General features: G+C 42.1%; 1 long non-coding RNA gene across 1 annotated transcript in view; it reads left to right on the top strand.

Annotated features, from left to right (window-relative positions):
• The first annotated feature begins 210 nt into the window (after positions 1-210).
• Positions 211-21,147, top strand: part of LOC147462503 (uncharacterized) — a 41,533-nt gene continuing 20,596 nt past the window's right edge. The window contains exon 1 of the long non-coding RNA XR_015184451.1: positions 211-558. This is a non-coding gene — a long non-coding RNA (uncharacterized LOC147462503). The remainder of the gene's footprint in view (positions 559-21,147) is intronic.

Below are 21,147 nucleotides of genomic sequence, written 5' to 3'. Positions count from 1 at the left end.
GCTTGGGGGGGTGTGCAAAGGCACCGTCCCAACGTGGGCGATGGGCTGCTTTTGAAGGTCAGTGGGAGCGGGGGGGCTTGTTGGTGCTTGGAGCTTGTTAAAGCGTCTTGTCTCAAGGGCATAAATCATGAGAAAAAGGGGAGAGAGAGAGAGAGAGAGAGAGAGAGAGAGAGTATGCATGCATGTGTGTGTGTGCAGAAGCGCGCTCTTTGTCTTAATGCAAGCATTGGGCCTTCATTCTCTCTCAAGCGATCGCTATCCCTTTTAATACAGATGCTTTTGTCTACGTTGCAGGTCAATTAGTACGATGCATATAGGTGGTAGCGTCTTAAAGCCTTTGTTTATAACCATACTTAGCCTACGTGCAGGTGGGTATAAGTTGCAGCATCATCAGGCTTCTCAGCTCAAAGCTCTGCCATTATCGCCCTGCATTCCTTATTCTTCTGTTTCTGTTGTCCCGCGTAATAGAGTTTTGCGATGAGAATCTTGATGATGCTGCAGCTGCTCTCTTCACCGAGCTTACAATTAGCGTCTTCAACGTGGGTTTCCCTAAACAAGGTACTTTCTTCCCAACTCCGAACACCACCATTTTACTAGCAAACGTCTTTTCTTATTTTACCGAAATGTCTTATAATTTTGCTCTCCTCACGTGTAACTATTACTACCCACACTCATTTCACTTGAGCTCCAACTCAAGCCAATGTAAATCTTTGTTCCTCTCTAATATACCTCATTTACTTCTTAAAAAAACAAGCCCAATTAACTCAATGTAAATCTATTCAAGCCAATGTAAATCTTTGTTCCTCTATAATATACCTCATTTACTTCCTATACAAAACAAGTCCAATTAACTCGATGTAAATCTATTCTAGAGAGAGCACACATTTTGCTCACTTCATCTTATGCTCTCGCTCATTCGTTTGATCCTTCTGCTTGGTTGTGGTGCATCCTTTAGCTCATGCAGTCCTTAATCAACTTGTGTAGGATTCAGATTAAACTTATATTATAGGTCTCTTCGGATTGTTCTGATGAAGGTAATATGATTCTCTCTTTTTGGTTATCCATGGTCCCTCTTGAGTAACACCCTTTAGCTCAAAACATAGAGATCTTTAAAGTCTCTTTGAATTGATCCTATGCCTCATTGGATAGATCTGTGAGGTCTATGGTGTTGAAAATTCTCTCTCTCTCTCTCTCTCTCTCTCTCTCTCTCTCTCTCTCTCTCTCTCTCTCTATATATATAATATATTATATATATATATATATATATATATATATATAGCACTAGTAAAATAGCGCCGCCTTCGGCAGCGGCATGGCCCCTCAAACCCTTCGCTCTTGACGAATTTCATAAATGAAGATCAATAGAGGTTCTCTCTCTCTCTCTCTCTCCACCTCCCTCTTATCATAGGTTTAGTGTAATCTCTTCTCTTTCTAAATATTTTTGTGCTCTCCATCTATCCCTATCAATCTCCATTCCCCTACTTCTCTTTGTATACTTGCATCTGTTCATTTCTCTCTCTCTCTCTCTCTATCCCTATCCCTCTTTCTTCTCTCTACCTATCTCTCGACTTCTTTTCCTCCTCCTCCTCCTCCTCCTCCTCCGTCCCTCCCTCCCCCCCCCTCTCTCTCTCTCTCTCTCTCTCTCTCTCTCTCTCTCTCTCTCTCTATATTCGCCACTACCCAAATCTCTCTCTATCTCCATCACAAAAATGCAAAAAATGGTTATCACAATTCAATGTAATATTTAGTTTCAGTGATCACTCATACCCAACGATGTTATCAGATTCACCAGTTTGTAACAGTCATTTTGGCCTCTCTATATCCCTCCTTCTTTTCATTTCTCTCTCTCTACCCTTCTATTTCCCCCTTTCTCTCTACCCCTCTCTCTCTCTCTCTCTCTCTCTCTCTATATATATATATATATATATAAATATATATATATATATAACACTATCTCACCATATATATCCCTCTATTTCTCCATCTCTATCTCCTTTCTCTCCACTTCTCTTTGTATCCCTACTTCTCTTAATTTCTCTCTCTCTATCCCTATCCCTCTTTTTCTCGATACCTATCTCTCCATTTATTTTCATCCTGTGTGTGTGTGTGTGTGTGTGTGTGTTTCCCTCTCATTACCTTTTTTCTCTCATTTGTCAATCCCCCCTCCCTCTATCTATATCGGCCTTTTGAAGACATTAATATACCATTTCATATCTCTCTCTCTCTCTCTCTCTCTTTCATTTTATTTTACTTTATTTTATGTACCCAAACATGGTACCAGTTTGTACCGGTTTGGTCTCATAGTTCATTTTGACCTTTTGAAGACATTAATATGTCATTCTATTTCATTTCATGTGTGTGTGTGTGTGTGTGTGTGTGTGTGTGTGTGTGTGTGTGTGTGTGTGTGTGTGTGTGTTGCCAGCTATCGGTAATTTGGATAGATATTGAAGTCATTTTTTTAAACTTCATAAAGAGCCATTTTCTGTGCACTAGGTCTTTGATAATCAAAATCAGAATTCTTCATCCAAGGTTTAGTTAAAATAATAATAATTCGAGCACTGGCGGACAAGAGTATTAAAAATCTAGGTTTAGTGTGCATGATAATGAAAATCATTTAAGAAAAACCCTAGGGATCGAGGATGGAAACATGTTGAGTTGTGCGATGATTGCACCGCGAGATAAAGGCTGCATGGGAGCAACGTCGACGCCAATCTTGTTGGAGGGTACCGGGTTTGGGGGGGGGGGGGGGAGAGAGAGAGAGAGAGAGAGAGAGAGAGAGAGAGAGGTCCAAGGAAACGCGTGTCGAAGACGATAGAGTTGCAACAGCCGTGCATGCCATGAGAGAGGGAAGAATCGACGGGGTGAAAGCTCGCATAAGCTTGGTAGTTCAACAATGTCGAACAACCAACCGGATCAAGGTGCTCCTGCCAACAATCAACATGCAGTGAGCTCCTCCGAAAGAGTTGTTCTATTAGCTACAAAGCCTCCTGCATAGGAAGAAATCAAGCAGTAAATTAAGGGATCAGGTAGTAAAATAGAGCACCAATTTTTGCCGCAAAAGATAGCTTCAAAAGGGATTACAGAGAGGCATTCTTGGAGGGTGACATCTACCAATGTCTCATCAAATAGAGCATGCACACCCGCCCTGCAGTGCTACAACACCATGCAACAGGACCTCGAAAAACATTAAAAAAAACATCCAAAAAAATAGTAGGTATCTCTCGTGTGTGAGGACGTCAATAGGGGGAACTACGAAGACACTAAAGGCTATTTTCCTCTCTCTCTCTCTCTCTCTCTCTCTCTCTCTCTCTCTCTCTCTCGATTAGCAGCCCTCCCAGCTCTTCGGAGGTGGATGTCATGCCAAGGGTAGGACTATAGGAGGGCACGACCCTAGCCAAGGGCCGATGGATACACATGTGGTACAAGGGCTATACATAGCTAAGAGCCAGAGGGCCAAGGGCCTATATATAGGTATGGTTGGGTGGTTATTGGAATGTCTATCTCCCTATGGTCTTTCACTGGTATCAGAGCTCAGGGGCGAAGGGCATGGAGGAGTAGCCATGGAGGAACGAGAAGACTCATGCTTGCAGGGCATTGCATGGTCTGTCTCTCTCCCTCTCTCTTCTCTCTCTCTCTCTCTCTCTCTCTCTCTCTCTCTCTCTCTCTCTCTCTCTCTCTCTCTCTCTCTCTCCACGGCCGTGGGCAAGCTCCATGAGGACAACACTATTCTCAATGATGCAGGGAGGGCATGGCCCCTTGGGTGGAGAAAGCTTCTCTTAGCTACCCGCATGGAAGGTACCGCTAAGCACCGCATGCAAGGGACCGCTAGGTAGGGATGGGCCCTACAGACAACCCCGCGGGAACGACCTCCTGCATGCAATTGAGACATGCATGAAATCGGCAGTAGATTAGCTGGTGCGATTTGCGCTGCAGAGGGGATGTTTTTTTTGTCACTTGACCGCCTGCAAAGAACCATCCCACTGGTTGTCTCCTCTCGCTTCGTCCCCGATGCAATCGGCCATGGTGGCTGCAACAAACACAATATTTTTTTTTAAAATTTTCTTTATTTTTCCCTACCTTACTAAGGGTTTTGGCCCACGGTCCGCAATATCCGGGTTCATTTAAGCCATGCGAACTTGACCAAGCCACATACAACTTGCATCCAATTACATCCAAGAACATGCAGGTAGTGGGGTACAAAGATCTTCAATACGGAAAGCTTTTGAAACTCAAGGCTCGATCAACTTCGATAAAGTTCAACACGTGATTGGCGACGCATGGCTTCACCACTATATTTCAACTAAGCTTAAAAGTTTTCTATGAGAACGGACTCAAGATAACCTCTTCATATTTGTTTTTTCTCAATTAATTACCCTCATAGTTTATGCAGGGTGGCGTATTTGCCTAGCAATAATGGTCCGTCCAGCTGTGATTGGTATTGCAAGGAGCACATCTCCGTACACGGGTGCTAACGAGCATGGCTTGTTACATCTTTGTTGTGTTATTGCTTTCCTACTATTTGTAGTTTCTATCAACAACTCTAGGCAAAAGCAAGGCTTTTTAGGACTAACGCGCCAGGGATGAAAGACCATTCAACAACATGTGATTGCCAGCACTTTCGATAACGTATGAGCCTAAATCAGGAAAGGCCTGCCCTTTGTCCACTCAAGGTACTCGGCAAGGACAATCATTAATTATTATTTCACAATGTTGGTAAGCAAGGCTCAGATCAAATTCCAAGGCAAGTTGTCTGCCATGAATGTAATCAACCAGGTTTATGATCGTTAGCAAGCATCTTTTTGATGCAACAACGAGATTTGTTGCTCGATTTGGGTCATCCACGACAGAGGAGCAAGGCTCCATGGCTAAGAGATTTGTTGCTTGATTTGGGTCATCCGCGATAGAGGAGCACGGCTCCATAGCTCACATTGGCCATTGACTTTCTTGGCAATAACACAGCTTACAAGATCATGGCTCTATCTCTATCTGCATTCAATGCAAGGTCACTTCTATGCCTATACAACTTGCTAAACTACAGGCGAACTAAGTTATCTTTTTCACTATTGAGCAATCGCAAGATTCTCAATAACATGTCTTTGGCAAGGCCGTTTTTCTATGCCAGCTCGACATGATTGCCTCTCTTTGACATTTGTGTGTCAATTGCAATATTTGTTCGTTGTATGCACTCAAGACAGTTATGTCTCATCTTTCTGATGGACTTCTGGGAAGGAAGGCTTTGTTTTCAAACCTATTGCATAGCGGTTTCAAAGCCATGACGGCAAGTGTGGGACATCCGACACCTCTCAAGTTATTCGCATATATGACTATGAGTCGAAGTCGAGCGCACTACAAAACACCTACCCACCCATGGGTGACAAGGTTAGTCAATTTCAAGTTATATTTTTTTTTTCTATGTTTTACTTTTCATTTGAGACAAGATCTCTCTGCTCTGCAAAGAAAGGTGCTTGGGCAAACTCCATACGAGGCAACTATACAAAGCAAAATGCTTTGCCTGTCTTCATGTGAAGCACGACTTCTCTTATGTGCCATAGTATTATCGATTGATTTTGAATCAATGATAATGGCACACATCTTTGGCACTATGTGGATATAAGCTCATAGTTTACGCAACGGTGCACTGTGATGTATCCATGCCAGCGTGATCGTGCACGGCACGTATACCAGTGGCTCACATGGTCAAGACTTTCATTGCAGCGAAGGGCTTATCATTCTATTTTTTGATATGTATGCATGGCATATTAGCCTGATGGATGCACAACACCCATCATTGCATACGCTTCTGCTATAGCACTAGCTACTCTCTAAAGGATGAGCTCCGTTGTTGCTATTTTTAGACATTTTATTTTTATGTTTATTCACAGGCGATGTGCCATACATCTGCACCCTGATACAGTCACAATCACATACAAGGTAAGTGGGTCAAGACGTGACTTTTGGTACCTCTCTCTATGAGGGCATCATACAATTACATTGATGTACGCTTATAGGATAGGCTATGACACATGCACGGTCTGTACGAGAGCATTTGAAAAAGGAATACAACTAGGCATGATTTTATTAAAATCTTTTTATGTCAATAGGTAACAGTAAGGCTAAGCGCCATCTATTGACACTTAATTTGGAATGGCTAAGAGACATCTTTTTGTAATCCATGAGTGATTGCTTTCAAAATCGACCAACACTATTTAGTAGAGTACCCATCGCTTCTAATGGACAAGCAAGGGTCTTGCCATTACAATTGTGGGGCGTTCTTTTCAAGCTACACACTTTACTTGTGAACGTCAACTTGAGTTGTGAAACTCGTAAGGGATTATCTCCACCAAGGTATATAGATGACACCAGCATTTTCAACAACACAACTGTTCACGATAACCAAGATGATGGATTTTTTGGTGTGAACAAGATTTAGTTGTGATTACAACTCCAAATTTAGTGGAGTTCATAATAGCACTAAGAGTGCCTATATGAGTCACCTTTGGGGTACGCCCATTGCGTGATTACTATTAAATCACTTTGTATGGGTTGATGGTCACTTTTTGGAACCTTAACACTTGAATTTTCAAGGAAAGAAGTCCTCAAAGTGCCAAGGGGTAGTGGAAATATTTCAACTTTAAAAGTACTGAAATGCCACCGACAAACCCAAGGGGGGCAAAGCCCTGGCCAAGAGCTGTGGCTGCTTGTTGAACATTTCTCATGCAGCGTTTAACTACGAGGTTTTACAATGTTGCTTTAAACCAAGGGGTCTCGATTGCAAAAGAAACACCCAAGGTTACACAAAACATCTTCCTCTCTTTCTAAGATCCCTACCTAACTTTGGCTTTAAACTTTCATCCCAAGGAAGGAGCCAAGTATAGTGACCTTCAGAAAGGAAATAAATTTTGTATATTTTGAAAAATGATTTTTACATGAGTACCTGAGCAGACGATTGTGGAGAAGCAAGGCAGGCTCCTGCCAAGGCCAGCGTGAGGGAGACGCTCCAAAGTTCGCAACTGTGCCTTCTCTCTCTATGCTAAAGCATAACGGTCTTGCATTCATGGCCTCTGCCTGCATTCTATGGTGAGCGAAAGGCTACAGGTTCTCTCTGCGAGGTGCACTCATTCTCAGTGACTCATCCTCATCTCTGCAGCTAAAGAAGAGTGTAGCTGACTGGACGGGGTAGAGAGCTTACTTCATAGCTGCCCGTTGGCGCACACATCTCTCTCCCTCTCTCTCTCTCTCTCTCTCTCTCTCTCTCTCTCTCTCTATCGGCTACGAAAAGCTCTGCATCTCTCCCCCCCCCCCCCCCCCCCCCCCCCCCCTCTCTCTCTCTCTCTCTCTCTCTCTCTCTCTCTCTCTCTCTCTCTCTCTCTCTCTCTCTCTCTCTCTCTCTCTCTCTCTCTCTCTCTCTCTCTCTCTCTCTCTCTCTCTCTCTCTCTCTCTCTCTCTCTCTCTCTCTCTCTCTCTCTCTCTCTCTCTCTGACACACACACACACACACACACAAACACACAGTCGGCATGATCGAAGAGAAGATGGCTACGTCAATGCTTCTGGCCAATTTGACGGCTTCCCTGTTGTAAGCTCCAGGCTCCAGCTTTCTAAGCTTCAAACTCTCTCTCTCTCTCTCCCCCACTATTTCGCTTAGACTACACTGCCTGAAGTCGCTGGAGTGAAGAGTTATAGACACGTGTCCGAGGGGAGGGGCCGGAATCTCTCTCTCTCTCTCTCTCTCTCTCTCTCTCTCTCTCTCTTTCTATACACACACACACACACACACACACACTATCTCACCATATCTATCCCTCTATTTCTCCATATCTATCTCTTCTCTCTCCACTTCTCTTTGTATCCCTGCTTCTCTTAATTTCTCTCTTTGTATCCCTATCCCTCTTTTTCTCTATACCTATCTCTCCATTTCTTTTCATCCTGTGTGTGTGTGTATTTCCCTCTCATTACCTTTTTTCTCTCATTTGTCAACCCCCCCTCCCTCTATCTATATCGGCCTTTTGAAGACATCAATATAACATTTCATCTCTCTCTCTCTCTCTCTCTCTCTCTCTCTCTCTCTCATCCTATTTTACGTACCCAAACATGGTACCAGATTCACCAGTTTGTATCGGTTTGGTATCACAGGTCATTTTGACCTTTTGAAGACGTTAATATGTCATTCCAGTTCATTTCATCTCTCTCTCTCTCTCTCTCTCTCTCTCTCTCTATGTTGCCAGCTATCGGCTATTTGGATAGATATTGGGTTGCAAGAATGCACGTAAAGATGGAGAAGACGAAGGAGAAGCTCAAGAGTACATAGCACAAGAAGTGGCATTGCCGAGTGTGTGCCAATACAAAGATAAGGCTTGCTCTAGAGTGATGAGTCGCATATATACAAGTCTAGAGAAAAAAAACTCCTAAAGATAAGGCTCCTGCGGGGTATCTCAACTTGTCTGTCTTGGCATTTAGAAAGCATCTTTAGGTTGGTCCCATCACATGCAAGTGACCTTGAACACTCATTGCTCTTCTAGAAGATGAGTAGGGGAAAAAAAAGATCTCACCCTCTTGATTTACTTAATTTACAGTTCCCTTTTGCTGCGAATCTGACAGATTTACACTATTTTGACCATGACTTTTTACCTGTAGCTCGGAATGACATGCTTCAAAAGGAAAATTTGACCTTCTGAATATGTTTGATATGAATTTGGACTATTCCTCACGCCCATGCACCAAGGAATTTGGTTTGGAAGGTCCACACTAGGCTAGGGAACCTTTTTCTTCCAAGTCTTCTTGTATGGGTCCTTTGCTTGTATGCATCTAAGGGGAATCATGCTTTTTCAAAAGGGTATGATGCTTAAAAAAATAGAGGAGGGCCCAATATTATTTGCTTGTGAAAAGAATATACAATTTGAGTCTTTTTGAACGGAGAAAAACTATATGTATATTCTTAAGAGATATTGGGCCACCTATGTAGGGGGCATAGAAGACTTGTAAAGATGGACCATAATCTTTGGTAAATACAAGTGGAGAGTTGATTTTCCATGGTAATTTATCTATATGGGATGGAAGATGGATATATTATTTTTCTACTACTAATTCACAAAAGGTAAGAAAGTTTGGGGGTAGATAGTTGGTTATTGTATGCTTACTTTTATTTACAAAGAAAAAAAGAAAAGGGTGGTAATATAAATATATGACTAAGGTGACATTTTTGGGAAGAGTACAATGTATGTGTCGCCAAAAAGGTTAAACGAAGAGGGGGAATTTACTCTAGATAACTTAATAGCGTAGAAAAATATATACACATATGAGGAAGAGGACGTTGAGTAGGCTGAAAAATGTTGCAAAAAGATGGTTACCATTTTATGCCACTCATATTAGCCCTCCCCCAAGCCTAGAGATATTCATATCTTTAGGATGACGGTGTTGCTTCTTTTCTTCTTCTTTTTTTTCCTCTTTTTTTTTGTCATTTTTCCTTTTCCACTTTTTTTTTAAATTTTTAAATAGGAGGAGTGTCGTGCACTCTTTTACTCGATTAGACCTGCTTTTCATTACCTCGATCCCATAAATCGGAGATGGGAGGGTTGCCTTGGGTATGTTCAGATTCCAAGGCTGGTTCTTCTTTGCACATCAAAGCTTTAAAAATAGGTAGAGCATTTGCCAAGCCGAAGGGAGCCATGGCAATTTGGAGCTTAGACGATGTAGGCAGATGACTTCCTATCAACGGATTGATACGTTGAAAGTAGGGCTTTAATCTCCATCCATTGACTCTGGTCTTGTGGAGTTTTCCTGATAAATTTGCTAATCTGTAACTACCATTCCCAAACTTTGTTTTTATCATGAAAGGTCCCTCCCATCTTTGCAAAAACTTTTTGTCAAGTCGAGTATCAAGTCGGTTATCCTAGCGAAGAACCAACATACCTTCCTTCAATCCTTTCCCCTTGAGCTTCTTGTTGATTTTGTCGCTTTGGATTGTCGCTTTGGTGATGTAGTGATCAATGGACTCTTCTCTATCTAGCTCAAGTCATTGGAGATCTAAGATCCTCTCATGTAGAACCTCTTTTGGTTTTTTTGCCACTCTTGCAAGAACGCGCAAGCTTGAGAGCTCTACCTCAATGGGGAGAAGTGCCTCCTGTCCATAAACTAGATGAAAAGGGGTGAATTGGGTAGATACCTTGAAAGATGTCCTATACGCCCAAAGAGCAGCCGTCAAAGGTTGATCCCAATCATTAGGCCGATCCACAATCTGCTTAGAAATGATCTTACATATCATTCCATTCACTTTTTCCACCAATCCATTGCATTGAGGATAGTAGGGTGTGGAATGCAGGTGTTTCACTTTTAACCTCCTCAAGAGATCATTTAGAAGGTCAGCCCTAAAACCCGGGCCTTGATCTGATAAGATTTCTAGGGGTGTTCCAAACCTACTACAAATATGGTCAAAAATAAACTTTGATACCTCTTCGGCTGTGATTCGGGTTGTGCTTGTTGCTTCCGCCCATCGTGTCATGTAGTCAAACACCCATGATGATGAAAACCTTCCCTGTAGAGGTACGAGGTAGGGGACCTATTGCATCCACACCCCACTTTTCAAAAGGGCCATAAGATATTATTGGGACTCGAGGCTCATATGTTAGTAGTCTATCCCCAGCAATTTGGCATGGCTTACATGCCTTACATCAATATTGGACATCACGATGTAAGCTCGGCCAAATAAACCCTGATTGTAAAATCTTCCTACTTGTAATATCTTGAGAAAAGTGACCACCACAGACATCATCATGACATGAAAGAATAATTTTCTCTATCTCTTGCACACCTGGTACTCTCATCAAGACCAAATCTTTCCCTTTGTGATATAAATCATCCCCGATCAACTGGTAAGGTGTGGCCTTCTTAACTAGTCTATGTCTTTGCACCTTGTCTAAGTGTTTGGGACACTCACCTGCTTGTAGAAATAAGATAATGTCTTTTAGATCCTCTTGACCTTGATATTTGGGTTCATATAGTTTCACATCTCCTACCGCCATTTGAAGCTTTTCATTTGCGAGTAAGTCTGCTTCCTTGTTATGAGTTCTCACAATGTGTTGTACCTATGTTGCTTTAAAACCCTTCATCAAAGCTCCTACACTACTAAGCCACTAAAAAAATGTACGATTCTTGCACCTCCAAGTCCCTTGGATTTGCTTGACCAATAGCAAAGAATCACCTTTTATAATAAGTCTTTGTATGCCTAATTCTTTGCATTCTTCTAACCCAAGGGTTAGAGCAGCATACTCAGCCTCATTGTTAGAGTGAACATTGGGTAGAGTGATACCTTTTCTAACCATTACCTCCTTTTGTGGGTTCAAAATGATGATCCCCCCTCCCCCCTGCTGCTTTGTCTTGTTGGCGTTGATAAGCTTCGTCAAAGCATAAAGTATGGGCATTATCAATCTCCTTCACTTTGAACTATTTTGAGCCTTCCTCTCTTTGTAGTCGTGATCTTTCCCTTTATCTCACTTTGTAGGTGAGAATGTCTGCAAGTCCTGCTCTTGTGGTATCTTCTACAAGGAAAGTGTATTCAAATTCTTGGAGTTCAAGCACCCACTTTGCTATTCTAGATGAGAGGCTCATGTGTTGTACTACATATGGTAGATTGTGATCTAAGGTGAGAAAAACAAATGGCACACGGAGAAGATACGATCGAAACTTCCTTACCGCAAACAAGATTGCAAAGACCACTTTCTCCATTTCAGTGTATCCCTTCTCGGCCGGAGTCATCACCTTGCTTGCAAAATATATCGGCCTCATGTATGATGTTTTAGGATCTTTTTGCATCAAAACAACACCAATTGCTTCAAAACCTACACTTGGAGTGACATAGTAGGTCTCCTTTGGATCTGGTGGCATTAGGATTGGGAGAGAGCGAAGAATTCCCTTCACTTCCTCAAAACATTTTGCATGTTCCCTCCCCCATTCAAATGTAGATTGGCTTGCCAACCTATGCAAAGGGGCGATGGCTTCTGATAGGAGATGGATGAAGCGAGACATGTACCTCACTTTGTGGTTGAAGGTCATTAGCTCCTTAGTTGTTGTTGGTGGAGATAATGACAAAAGGGCCTCTACTTTAGAGGGATCCACTTGAATTCCTTGTGAAGAAACCACATGGCCTAGCAAAACCACCTGAGATTCACCGATATGACACTTCTCTGGGTTGATTTGTCCCCCAAATTGATGGAGCCTCTTAAGCCCCTCTTCAACCTTTTGGCAGTGATGTGATCTACAACTATAAATACAGAAATCATCCATAAAGACTCTTATAGATTTTCCAAAGAATGGCTGAAATACAAATATTGGGAATCTCATGAAGGTGCTAGGAGCATTGGTGAGCCCAAAAGGCATTACTCTGAATGCAAAACATCCCCAAGGTGTGATGAAGGTGGTTTTTGGTTGGTCCTCTTCTGCTATTCTAATTTGAAAATATCCTGAATACCCATCACACACAATGTAGCATTCGTGACCTGCTACTTCATTCAAAATTTCATCTTGGAAAGGGAGAGGAAAGTGGTCCCTCTTTGTCGCAGCGTTGAGGGGTTTGTAATCCACGCAGACCCTCCACTTACCATTCTTCTTGGGAGTGACTACAATAGGTGATACCCATTCGGAGTTGGATACTGGATAGATGAAGCCAGCCTTCAAGAGTCGATTCACTTCTTGTAGGAGAGCCTTTTGTTGCACAGATCCTAGCCACCTTAACTTTTGAGCCACGGGTTTGGTCCTTGGTTTCAATTCAATTCGATTCGCTATTACATCTACACCTCTTATTTGTGAGTAGTCAGTGATAAACAAATTGGGATACCTCCTTAACATATTGATGTAGGACCTCTTCTCCTCACAAGTAAGATCTTTTGCAAGCATCTTCTCAAATCCTTCTTCAAGGTGGTGGCATCTTTCATCCCCTCGTGTGTGATTGTTTGTTGGATTTTCTTCTACAGAAACATCTTTGGTGTTGGTGTTGAATACAATTCCCATTACCTCCAAAGAAGACTCCTCTTCACTGGTTGATGCACTGGTTGATGCTTCCTCATCACTTGAGTAAGGACTGTCCTCCTCACTCTCTTAATGTGCCGTGGTTTCATAGTTGATATCTAGTTGCTTTCCTTCTCGCCAATCATACACCACCGGTTGACCCTTCTTAAGAATCAAACGACCACTTCCCCATTTTTTATCTGCATTCACAGCAATGAGCCAAGGCCTCCCTAGGATGATGGGATAGCCCTCCCCGTTAGCTGGCATGACATACATATCCACTCGTGCATCTATGTTACATACAGAGACTTTTACATTTTCAATGATCCCCAAACACTTCACACTTGAGTTGTTGGCTAGCCTAGCTTGACAATTAGAGGACTTTGTAATTTCAAGCCCTAACCTCTTCATTGATTTTTCTATGATCACACACATTTGAGCTCCACCATCAACATATACATTAGACACCTTTTTAGCCCTTATGTAAGCATCCACAATGGGTTCTACATCTTTTTGTAGCTTTGAGGCCACAACCTTAATGGAAGGATTTGCTTTCTTTTTTGGAATTCTTGTACTTACCAACTTTGGCCATTGCCTTCTTACTTTGGCTGATAGGTGTAGAAGTTGAGGCCATGAAATGTTTGGCTTTTGGGTTTGTAAATCCTCCAGGATGTTGTAGGGCTCTAGCTCCTTTCCCAATGGGAAGTAGTTGATACCAATTTCCCTTTGCCTTGATCTTTTCTTCCTGCTACTTTCAGCTTCTTCCATCTTTGACTTCTTTTTCTTGTCCCTTCTAGCTGAATTTGTTCCTTCACTTCTCATTTCTTCATCGTTATCATGTGCTCTTGTGCGTTTTTCTGCCGGCATAACATCAAAGTTTAGAGTATGCTCATCTATTACCTCTTCTAGCTTGATGATGTTGACTCCTCTTTCTTCCTCCTCATGTGGGACGGGAGGTATATTTGCTGGTGGTGGTGGTCGACGAAGGATTTGTGGGCCTTGAGCTAGTTCTTGCTGCACAATGAGAGGAGGCAGTCTAGGGGGATATATGTCTCCCGGAAGTCCCCTTGGATGTGGACAATTGTACATTCCATGGATTGCAATTCCAACATCGCAACTCTTGAGCTTGTCTTCGCTGATTGCGATTCCCTTCTCTTGGTTGTCGTTGTTGAGGTAGGCCCTGTACTAGATTCAGAGTGAGGTTCTCAAGTTGTTGAGTTAGCCTTTGTAAAACCTCTTGTTGAGAGTTATCTCCTATTTGTGAAGATTGTGCAAGAGGGGCCCTAATTGGTGCTTCCATGGTTTGTGAAGACTCCCTCTCACTCACTTCATTCAAACCCCTTGCTCTATGTGCTTGGAAGTGTAGTTTTCTAAACTTGATGATGGCTACCTCACCTGCTTCTTTGAAGGTGGATGGGAATTGTAGCTCTAGTTTAACGTTTAAAAGTGGATACAAGCCAACCATGAATCTCTCTTTTTTTAGAAAGTTAGGTGCACCACCATGATTTTCTAATGTAGCCTCCCACCTACCCCAAAGATTGACAAAGGTTGCTTCATAAGAGGGATAGTCTTCAAGTGATACCTGCTTATGTCCAATAAGACATTTCCATAGTCCTTTAGAAGTATCACCTTGCCCGAACTTGGAGAGGAAGCTTGCTCACAGTCTCTCCCAGTTGGACTTGATTTGGGGTTGCAAGGTCTCATACCATGCTTTAGCTTCTGCTTTTAGAACCAACGGGAAGGATCGTAGCTTTACTTCCTCTTCATCTCTCCCGGATATGAGATGTGCCATCTCCAAGTTGTCAAGAAACTCTTGCGCATCTTCCCCACTTCTTGCATAGAATGTGGGAAAAGAACTTGACATTTTGTTTAGACTTTTTTAATTTTCTTTTTTAAAGAAACTTTTCTCTTACGGGCCGCACAAGATTGTTGACACTATAAATCTGATTACATTCAAATGAAGATGTACACATCTATTGTTAATTTGTACTTTATCATAGGTAGAATAAATGGATTAATTGAAGCATTGATTTCATTGAGGCGAGTGGATCCAAATATCCTCCTTATGATAGATTGAAACCTAAACTTAGTTGCAATGATTATATGAATGGATTGCCGAGCAATAGGCCTAAAAGGTTGATTGTTTTGATCATAATTCATGTGCTACTCCTCGTTGTTGGTTTGAAGACCTCATTTCTTCATATGGCCCTTGAGCACCCCTTCACCACTCCTTGTTCCTGCCTTTAAAACAAAATGAAAATGTGAACATCAAAAGAAGTTTCATAATTGATGATTGGAAGTATAATTGGATTGGGTGATGCCAGTATTTCTCTAAGTCTTTCTGCACCAAACATAAAAACAATGGGTTGCTGGAAAAAGACTTTTCTATCTATGTGAACATTTACTCTAATGTGTTGTGAAAAATGAAATGGATAGATGGGAACTCCATTATTCATCACTAAAAATTTTGAAGGTAACTTGGAAATATGTTCCTCAGTGGGGGCACCACTTTATGAGGGCGAGTTTTTTGAAATGGGGCCTCTAAACCCAAACCAATGGGCCTACCCTCACAAAATGTTCGTAAAGAGGTACGCACACTACTTGGGGCACCACCTTCTTTTGGGAGTGGAGAAGAAAGCCAATCAAAATAACACTTGCACTCACCCACTCAAGCAACACACTTTGAAAACCCCCTTACTCTATATACACTTTGGACACTTGAACACCATCGACGATTATGCAACCCAATGCCGTGCATCAAATGAAATATACAATTTGTGGAATAGCATTCACCTTCTCCCCATAAGAATGCCCATAATACATCCACAGTCCTCCTCTCTCAAGCACTCATCAAAAAATCATGTGCACAAGACTTGCCTCTCAAACACACAAGAAAATCACTTACATCAAACTAACACACTTTTCATAGAGAGCTCATCTCCATCTATGCAATGCCGTGACACAAATAAAATCACCATGAGAGGTAGCCACATGCATATGTAATGAAGCAAAAGAGAGTTGGAGTGAGAAATTTCTTTAGACCAATTGAATAAGTGTGGAGAAACAAACCAATGGTAAATTGAGAATAGAACACTTACTTGATTTCTCGCACACCTTTTAAGGGGAGGACAGACGCTGGCTAACCATCACGAATTGCGACACTTGAAAGTTTTGAAGATGATTTAATGATCATTAACATAACCATGAGAGAGATCATGATGTATTTACAAGTTACTCGGGTGCTACAAATGATTTATTGGGTTGATGGAGTAAGAGATTGTAGAATAGAAAGAGTGGAGGATAGAGTTGCACTTCCTCCAAAGAGGAGGTTTAGGAGGGAGGATGTGAAAGAGGGAGATTTGGGGTTTTCTCTACTATTGATCAAGAAACAACATGAAGTTGAAAATATAGGTGTGTCCTTGAGTCTCTCCAAGGGGGGCTATTTATAGTATGAATAAAGGAATTGTAGTGCAATGTACCGGCAATGTTTTCATTTGATAAATTCAATCTAGTTGTCTAATTTTTGCTATAGCCCACTAGAATCTATGAATAAAGGAATTGTATTGCAAAATGAACACTAAAATGTAATTGATGATGACATCTTGTTGAATTTTCCACAAGTATGATCTAATAAGCTGTTAGACTTTCTTTTCCGTATCCATGATGCTTACACGATAAAAAAGAGATAAAGTGAAATTGAGACCACATAGTAAAACTAGATAATAAAGTTTAACTTTTCAATAACAATGTTCATATTTAAAAACACCCATGGCATGTTACACAATGGAGAAAAAAACTTTCCTATGAGGCCAAGACAATTTGCAGGGTAAAAGCATGTATTGGTGGTACCACTTTTTGCACTTTTTGGTGGTACCCTTTAAAAACAGTGGAGACCGGTAAATTTTTTGCAGAAAAACTCTAAACTTGTTGGACTTTATACTTTTAGATTCAACATGAAAAAATCTATCCATTGACATATAACATGCTAGTTTATTTTACATGTAGCACATGAAGATTGTCAGGTCACGGGTCCTGTACCCTAAGAACTAGGCTAGGCAAGGACTACGGCCAAGGGCCGGGCTAGGCAGTGTGGACAAGGGATCCATCTAGGGAAAGGGGCTAGGAGCCTACCTATAAAGGGAGGTTGGGAGGAGGATCCAGTAGAGACTAGTTGCCTAGTTTCTTATATTTGTATCAGAGCTTAGGGCAGGGAGGGGCTATGGAGGAAGGGGGAACCTTTCATGCTTTGGCACGACGTTGCATGATATCTCTCTCTCCTTCCCACTCTCTCTCTCGTTTCCAAGAGGGGTGTGCATGGAAGGGCCAGCCAAAGGCGGCGCGCAGGAATAACCCCTTCTATGGGGAGGTTCATGGTGGGATCAAGAAACCGAACAGAAGGCAACCGTGGGAAGGAGGGCTTAGTCGGGAAGTGGAGCAAGGTTTGACCTGCATGGAACCGCTCGCCGGTGGTTTGGCTGAGTTTGTGAGGGCAATCTGCGCAGGGTTCGTCACAGTGGCAGGGGGAGAAGTGGCCTGTAGCGGATGCGGCATCTCCATGCTCGTCGACTGTGCCTGCGCCTGTCTACTTTGAAGCCATGGAATTTTTTGGCTCACCCACATTTGACCGCCCTTTGGGGCTTGGGTAAATTGGCCATCCCTTTTGAAGGGGGTCTTTCCCACCCGTTGTAGTAGGCCAGTCTGCTCACATGCCCCACAAACACAAACATGTATTCGTGCGGGGATTGCGTGACCATGGGAGGGTGGACGACCCAGCGGGTTGCAGGAAATTACCATGAACAGTCAATTTGGGAAAAGCTACGGATGTCAAAACTTTCAAGTTTTGATGGCATAAACTTTCAATATTTAGCAACGATTTCACCGGATTTGAAAGTGACATGGCAAGCAAAGGGCAAGGCTTACCAAGCATACCATGCACGACAAGGTCGTAGTTTCAAGGATTTTTGACGGAATTCAGTACATGTTACGGGTTGTTTGGTATATGGGAGAGGCCTCATGGTGCATCCAATAGCATTTCAAGAGATCGAACACCATTACAAAGCCATGCACAGTGTTGTCACAATAAGGGCACCGCATGCACGAACTTTGGGAAATATTCCAGCACGAATGGACATGTTTCCCCTACGGTTTTCCGGTCGACTTGGACTTCTAAGAGTTGGTCTACAGTTATAGCTGTCACATTCCCAGTTTTGGCTTGGAAATTTTTGATCCTCGGCAATGTTTGGTCCTCCGGGTAAGTCAGACATGGGTTGCAAGGATCATGAAAAAGCTACCACATAGGCCATGAGGCTAGCAAGGCTCGCCAAAGATGCTCATGGGTATGGTCTGTGTAACACCACAAGAGCATGGGGAAAGGCCCTTCGCAGTATGAGGTCAAACAACTATGAACCTTGATTCCAACTCGTTCGACTCTTACAACGGCCATTTCATCGGTAGGCGTACTTCATGAGGTACGCAAATGGTATTTATTTATTGCACATATAATTCAATTTTTCTAGCAGATCTAAAAGTAGACAAGGTCGATTTTTTTTGCATGCAGGACAAGGTCATCTCCCTTTGCTATGACATCTGTCATCAATAGCATTTGTTGGCAATGAGGCCAGACAGAGTTCTACGCAGCAAGGCTTCAATTTCTACATCTTGCATTGAAGATGGTCACGTCTGGCATATGCTATGAGCATACATAATATGGAAAGAATAGGCAAGGTGTTTGCACGTGAATTCAAGTTTGTAGGTTATGGCCTTATGTACCATACGAGTGTATACAACATATGAGGGCGTCTGTGCAGATATGGCTATGGGCCATTCTGAAATGAGTTTTTCTCCCACCTATCATGACAATTGGTTGCAGCAATAACGACCAGGTTAGCCAAGTTGAAGTTTTTCCTGTTTCTTCCTGTTTACACTTGGCAATTACTGTCCTTGCAAAGCAAAGTGCTTTGGCAATTTTATAGGAAGCACGTCTTTAGGGCACCGGCAAAATAGGGGATCTCAGCTCACAGAATCCCTACCAGCTTTAATTGTGCAAGATACTTAGAGTTTTGGATCTCACGGTTGAGGCCATCACTCTGCGCAAGGGCTTACCATTCTTTATGCAAGGACAGAGTACGGATGGATTGTTGGTTTCTATCAACACTCAACAATACTAAAACGAACCTATAATTTTGTCTAGATTCACCGGCAAGGTGCCCCTTTCAAGTCATCCTCATACAATCATGACCCTACACGGTAGACGGTCAAGATTCAACTTGTGTTTTTTGTTGCCTCTCTCGATGAGAGCTTCATACAGATAGATCGTGGAATGCTTATAGAATAAGCTGCAATTCAGGCATAAGATGTCTAAGAGCACACATTTTGGGCACACACTCTAAAAATTTAAGGAAAGTTCCTCAGCCCAGCATGCTCTTCTTTTCTCTGTTTTTCTTATTTCTTTTAAGAATAACAAAACTCTTCTAAGAAGCTTTTGATACATATTCTGCTCCTGCCAGTCAGCTTGAGCCAAGGTGCTCTAACTCACAGCTAGCACGTGGCTAAGATGCTACTCAAATTAGTCTTCATCGGTTCGTCGATTGAACACTATTTTGCATAAGGGCTATAAGCCTGTTTCCGGACAAGGGTTAGACCCAACTATTGGTATTCTTTGGGTGATTGTTTTCAAGATATACCCAAGCAAGTACACATCGACGTTAATGGCCAAGCAAGAGTCTTGTCATTACGATGTTTAGGGTGTCATTTTTGCACTACATGTTTTCAGTGCGACACTCAAGTTAAGTTTTTGATAATCTTCAACTCACAGTAGTGGATCTCTACAAGAAAGTCTAGACTGTCCATAGGCGCTCGGCAGCTCACTTGTGTGGATCTCCTGCTCTCTCTATAGGACTACAGAGTGTCTATGGACATACTGTTTTGGGGTAAGACCCGGCGGGTGATTGCTACATCACCCCATAAGCATTAAGGATCACAGTTTGATCTGCAGTGAGGATCACCGTTGATCTCTCCCAGTTATACTTTCAAGGAAAGAATTCCTCAATCTACCACACGGTACCAGACACAATTTTCAAGTTGATTCCAATCAATCTGTACACGGTTGACTATGTTGCTTACCATTATCTGCTCGTTGAGCAGTTTGTACTGAGTGGCATAAAATGGTAACCATCTTTTTGCAACATTTTTCAGCCTACTCAACGTCCTCTTCCTGATATGTATATATATTTTTCTACGCTATTAAGTTATCTAGAGTAAATTCCCCCTCTTCGTTTAACCTTTGTGGCGACACATACATTGTACTCTTCCCAAAAATGTCACCTTAGTCATATATTTATATTACCACCCTTTTCTTTTTTTCTTTGTAAATAAAAGTAAGCATAGAATAACCAACTATCTACCCCCAAACTTTCTTCCATTCCATATAGATAAATTACCATGGAAAATCAACTCTCCATTTGTCTTTACCAAAGATTATGGTCCATCTCTACAAGTCTTCTATGCCCCCTACATAGGTGGCCCAATATCTCTTAAGAATATACATATAGTTTTTCTCCTTTCAAAAAGACTCAAATTGTATATTCTTTTCACAAGAAAATAATATTGGGCCCTCCTCTATTTGTTTAAGCATCATACCCTTTTGAAAAAGCATGATTCCCCTTGGATGCATACAAGCAAAGGGCCCATACAAGAAGACTTGGAAGCAAAAGGTTCCCTAGCCTAGTAAGGACCTTCCAAACCGAATTCCTTGGTGCATGCGCATGAAGAATAGTCCAAATTCATATCAAACATGTTGAGAAGGTCAAATTTTCCTTTTGAAGCATGTCATTCCGAGCTACAGGTAAAAAGTTATGGTCAAAATAGTGTAAATCTGTCAAATTCGCAGCAAAAGGGAACTGTAAATCAAGTAAATCAAGAGGGTGAGATCTTATTTTCCCCCTACTCATCTTCTAGAAGAGAAATGAGTGTTCAAGGTCACTTGCATGTGATGGGACCAACCTAAAGATGCTTTCTAAATGCCAAGACAGACAAGTTGAGATACCCCGCAGGAGCCACCCGTAGGGCCTCATTGTGGGGCCCACCTACATTATGCACCCCTATGGAGCCTTCACGGTCTAAAATGATATTTTTGGTGAATAAATAGTCC

Source organism: Adiantum capillus-veneris, chromosome 2 (assembly GCF_014529385.1).
Source record: "Adiantum capillus-veneris isolate H3 chromosome 2, ASM1452938v2, whole genome shotgun sequence".
NCBI lineage: Eukaryota > Viridiplantae > Streptophyta > Polypodiopsida > Polypodiales > Pteridaceae > Adiantum > Adiantum capillus-veneris.
Note: the sequence above shows the minus strand (reverse complement) of the source record. Positions and strands in the feature narration are given on the sequence as shown.